General features: G+C 38.6%; 1 long non-coding RNA gene across 3 annotated transcripts; it reads right to left on the bottom strand.

Moving 5' to 3' along the window:
* Positions 1-2,440: 2,440 nt before the first annotated feature.
* On the bottom strand, positions 2,441-5,157 carry LOC126592045 (uncharacterized). Of its 3 annotated transcripts, none has more exons than XR_007612587.1 (3): positions 4,501-5,157; positions 3,574-4,399; positions 2,441-2,636 (listed from the first exon to the last, which is right to left on the bottom strand). It is a non-coding gene; the product is annotated as an uncharacterized LOC126592045 (long non-coding RNA). The 3 variants fall into 3 exon arrangements; XR_007612586.1 differs by having other exon boundaries at positions 4,505-5,157; XR_007612585.1 differs by having other exon boundaries at positions 3,574-4,664; positions 4,747-5,157.
* Positions 5,158-5,666: the final 509 nt, after the last annotated feature.

The raw sequence follows: 5,666 nt of genomic DNA, 5'->3' as shown, positions 1-5,666 counted from the left end.
TCCATACATTTGTTTTGTAGGTTTTAGCCCCGTTGAGCCTTGTTTAGCCTATATTGTTTGTTAACCCACGTTATCCTTACCTAGCCTAGATTAGGACCATCCATACCCTTGTTCTTAAAGCATAGTAAGCATGACTTAAAATGAATTCCTTTTGATCAAGGGTGTGCAGAAAACAAGTGTGGGGGAAAGTGAGCCTTGTGTATTGTGTGCCAAAGTCTTAAATGAGGCATGGGGTAGAAAAGAAAAGAAAAGAAAAAAAAAATGTGAAAAGTGTGAAAAAGAGTTGAAAGAGCATGAAAATGAGCTCTAAGGTGTTGGTTGTTGAAGAATGGGTCCAAAACAGTGAATTTGACCCTAAGTGTTGCATGAATTTCCCCTTTGAGTTTAAAAGTTGATTTTTGCATTCAAAAGTGAATTCTAAGTGTCAATTTCATTGCTTTGCTTACTATTGTTTTAAGAACGTTTGTTTACCCTTCACCTTTCTTTGTTAGCCAATACCCCAAGCCCCGTTACAACCCTTAACTTCTATCTTGAGTGTTGTGTATTTCAATTTGTGGAGTTTGGGATTGGTATGAGCATATGGTGTCACTGGTTCTCGCGTCTAAGTAGTAGCATTCCTTTCATGAGATCATATACATGCTTATTAAATTCAGAAAAAGCTTTCCTTGTTATAACATATGTGAGCATTCGTTTTCATATTTACATCAATCTTCTCACATATAACTAGTATAGGGTGTGTAGTCAGAAAATCTGTGTGAAAATTGAGTGCATATCTAGTGAGGATTTGAGCAAATTCTCTAAGGCATGTTACTACATTCAAAATCATGTTTTACTTGGTTAAATGCGAACTAGTACGTGGTAACTATAATTAAGTATGTGCTTAAGTGTAAAGATGGCTAAAATCTGTGGGAATGATGATTTTTAATATGTCATGTGCATTGGAAATCCCTGAGGCAAACGTTGGAAGGTTTAGGTTGTTTTTGTTTGTTTTGTTTCGTTTTGTTTTTCTTTTGTTTCTTTGTTTTGCTCGAGGACTAGCAAAGGCTAAGTGTGGGGGAATTTGATAGGAGCATATTTATGCGCCTTAGTTAGCTAGTTCTTATGCATTTTCGTTATGTTTTCTTAGTTAAAGTAGTCTTTTGAGCTACTTTCATGTGTTTTCAGGTTCAAAGGGCATATGACATAAAAGATGGCAAAATGGAGCATTTTAGAGCAAAAGTGAGCTTGGATTGAAAAGTACATGCTTGGAACAAGGAATGGACGAGTTTGAAGGTCGAGGGAGCTTAAGAAATGAAGAAATGAAAGTAAAGAACAAAGAAGTCGGAATTGGCAACTAAAGTTTCTAAAGTTGGAAGTTTCTATTCTTGGAGGTTTCCATTTTCGAGAGTTTCTATTCTTGGCTTTGGGCTTTTGGATGACCCATCTTTGCCTCTTGGACCTATGCCGCACCTAACCCTAACCCTAGCCCACTTAATCAGCCGCACCTAGGCCTTGTTCACATGAAAAAAATCTGATTACTTACCCTAAGCCCATGCCGCACCTAATGTTCTAGAAACCCTAGTTTTTGGTGGATTTCTTAACCCTAGCCGCACCTAAACCCTAGCCCATTTGTCTAACCTGATTTCTTTAGGGTTTGGCTGCCTATATATATGTGTTTTACCTCCCTTGGCCGAAGACGACCCTCTCCATATTCAGAAATTCGTCCAAAACCCTATTTCCCACCTTGCCGCAGCCTTCCATCCCCAAACTCCCAATTTTCTGCCCAAATTCAACCTTGCCGCACCATCCTCTTCCCCAAACCATTCCTACATCCTTCCATAACCATTCATCCACCTTGTGCAGCCACTAAAGGAGGAGAAAGAAGGAGTGACGTGCAGTCCAAAGGAAGGAGAAGCCTTGCACATGCAATCTGCCATTAGTGGAGTGTTTGGAGTTCTTTCTTTCTTTGTTTCTGTTTTCATGTTTAATTTAAATTGTTGTTCAATTATGTTAGACATGTGGAACTAATTTCTTTTTAGTTAGAGGTGAATTTGAAGCCATGGACATATGTTTTATATGATTTGATTTCTTCCAATTATGATTTCAGAAATTGTGAATGTGATTTACTTATCTATTTGATTGATAACTTGTTTATGTATGTGGGTTGAGGGTCGACACTTAATTTGCATGCTTAAACTTGATGCTAGGGTATAAGGGAATTTCACCTAATCGTTATTAACTTATATTCATAAGTAGTGAAAGTCGCTAGTCACGATTGTGTTAAGTAAATCCTAGGCAAGAGTAACATGCGTATCCCATAGCTATGAATGCCTCGTCAATGCTTATGATGTCCATTGAACTTAATGATCTTTGATATGTGTCTCTATCATGCGTATTCCATAGTTAGGGTCCTTGATAAGAATAATTTGGTTGTAATGCGTATTCCATTCAATTCAATGAATCTAGGTGACACACCCCGTCCCGAAGGAGGGCATGCTGGCCGTCACGTGAGAGTGACGTAACCATTTGCACAGTACGGAAGCTTTAATTATACAATTTATAAGTTGATACACCCGAAGGTGAGTCCTAATTTTTGTCCAATCTGTCAGAACACCGTCGAATTCCTCGTAGTCACCACACCTTTGTGATTCCTGAACCTGGAGGGGCGCAAAACCAAAATTGAGTGGGTCAGTAAAACAATTCTTTTTCCAAATCCAAACATTTCTCAAAACGTTGTAACCCCTCTCCGTAAAACCTGTATACTTTCCCAGAAATGTAAAATATAAATATACATATATATTCTCAAGACTTCAAGTCGTTAACTCAACATTTTCATAACAATTATGCCATGCCACATCATCTCAACATTTCTCATATTAATTATGCCATGCCACATCATCTCAACAGTAATAAGGTATGAATGCATCAACATAATCATATCAGGTGCAAGAAAGTAATCAACCGTAGGCCCTCTAATAGCCCTGTACGGTTGAACCTAGAGCTCAAAATCTATCATTATCACTCTACCGGAGTCACCTCTGTGACCCGTCCGGCCTTCTGCACGCAAGTTACGCTCTAGTGCTTCTCATAAATCATCTGTGCACATAATCTAAGGTCACCCACCAGTCGGAATCTCACTAACACTCTCGCGACTGGTCTGTCGTACCCACTCCGCGTGGACTGTACGACTAGCATCTACTTGGATCCAAGGCGAGCGTGCGATGCGGTGAATACTATAAGCACTAAACCATGGTGCAGGATTTGAGCTCAATATATATCATCATCATCATAACAGTAATTAAATACTCATCTGTGCGTCCACCGCACCATTTCATACATATGCATCATAAATCAATTCTTACCTGTGCGTCCACCGCACCAATTCATACATATGCATCATATATTAATTCATGCATGGCATTTCAACTCACATTTCTATATACTTTTCATATCAATTCTATGCATGGTATTTCACTTCCCGTTTTTCCACATAACTCATATGCATTTCATTTTAAACATATTTTCATGCATTTTCAATTTCTGGGAAAACGTTAAGTATATATATATATACGGAAAACAAAACTGCCCACTCACCTGGAGTTCGTCCAACAACTCCCTAGCACCACACATCAAGGCGTCACGACGATCGCCGCCTAGAATAGTAATCAAATCCAACCTCAGAATTCATATCGATAGAATATATAACTTATATAAAATACGTCACTACGTAGTTCGATCCGGAAGATCTGCCACTCAGATTTTAAATCCATAACTTCCAGAGGTCCACAATATATCTCTAGGATAACATCCTAAAATTTCATTACCATCCAACGGTCGGATCTCCGTCAATTTCCAAAACTAAGTGACGGTTAACATTTTATATTATGGACTTACAATTCCAATTCCGGAAGATCCGTAACTCGGATTCCCAATCCGTAAGTTCCAATAATCCTCAAATATTACGTATTACAACGTATCAAATTTTGGTGACGATCCAACGGTCGGATCATCAATTCACATTTTCACCTAAATGTGAAAATTATAAAACGTTATTTGAACACCTAACCAACAATCTTCAATAACTTTCTCATACGGTGTTCAATTTAGGTATATGAATATATCACAGTGATCTACTCGACGTCACGGACGTCGACATATTTTTAAAATAATTTTATTTTTATTTTTTATTTTTACTGTAGCACCTTCTTCTTCCTTGGGTCGCCGGACTGGTTTTTCCGGCGGCCGTTTTCTGGGCAGTTTTTCAAATTGCCATAACTTTGTCATTTCTCAACGAAATCAAGTGATTCAAAAACGAAAGTTGTAGCCCTTGAAGAGACAAAGAGAATGGTACCTTTCACAACACCTAGTTCGCCGTGGTTTGGCCGGAAACTGCCTCGAAAGCCTCGGAGGTCGCCGGAAACTGGGTATTTTTCAAATGAGTATAACTTCTTCAATACTCAACGAAATTGAGTGAAACAAAAAGGAAAGTTGTAGTACTTGACGAGACGAAGAGATTGATACCTACCTCGACTCCTAAATCGCCGGAGATTCGCCGGAAAACGCCTCGAAAGCTCCGGCCAAATTTTGAACTTGTCGATCTCCGTGTTCTTACGTCCAAAAACTTCCAACGAAGCACTCCGAGCTTCCTTGGGACCTTACTAAACTCGCTATGATCTTGTTTTAGCCTAAAACGTAACCAATTCAAAGCTCATGAACAGTGTCATCTCACGGCAACTTTAGAACTAGGGTTTTCGAAGTGAAACTCACCTGAAATTGGTATCCCCGTGCTCGTGAAGTCCTCAGGATTCCAATGGTGGTCTCAAACTTGACGTTGGTATAGATTTAGGGTGGTTTTGGTGGTGGTCCGTGTGAGTTCGAAGGAGAGGGAGAGAGAACTGAGAGTAATCGTGAGGGAGGAGAGAGAGAGAGTGTGAAGGACAGTATACGGGAAATGGGGAGGGAAATAAGGAATGGGGATCCCACGTGGTCCTTTTCCAATCCCCAACTCTAAACCACAAAATTTTAACCTAAAAATCTAAGTTCCATCCTTATTAAATTCCATTTTATTTTCAAAACTTAGGAACTTAGATAATTATCAACTTGAGCTTCACATACTTAGTATTTCTTAAGGGCAATTTCGTCCATTCACAGCCACGAATGTAATATTTTGGAACGGGCTGTGACACTAGGGAAATCTGAGAATTAATTGGTGCAATCTAGTTAATTTGGGGCATTGTCATTCATGGTTTGTTGAAAGAGTAATTGGAGATTGAGTTGTATGCATATGTTCATGTGTGGATAAGGAACCCTCTAACTAGCTTCTCACCATTCTATTTCATCACAATCTGTTTTGCTTTAAGTTTGTTTTCAAAGTTTAAGTTTTAAAGTTTCAATTTTCGTCAAAATCATTCCCCCATCTATTTTAAAGTGTTAGATTAGTTAGAAATCCATTTAGTTGTGTTTCTAAGTATTTTGAGTCAAGTCATAGTCCAAATTCGTCCAAAGTAGTGTAGGTGCTCAAAACTGCCCAGAAAGTGGTTTTTAGGCAGTTTTGAGCCTTCTAGTTGCTGTTTTGAGTTTTTAGTTTGTTTAGGTGTTTTAAACCCTAGTTTTGCATTAATTGAGTCTAGTTTAGTGTTCTACATTATATTTTTATGTTCTTGAGTCAGTTTTACATTGATTAGCAT

This window comes from Malus sylvestris, chromosome 12, assembly GCF_916048215.2.
Source record: "Malus sylvestris chromosome 12, drMalSylv7.2, whole genome shotgun sequence".
NCBI classification, from domain to species: Eukaryota; Viridiplantae; Streptophyta; class Magnoliopsida; order Rosales; family Rosaceae; genus Malus; species Malus sylvestris.
This window is presented reverse-complemented; position numbering and strand designations above follow the sequence as displayed.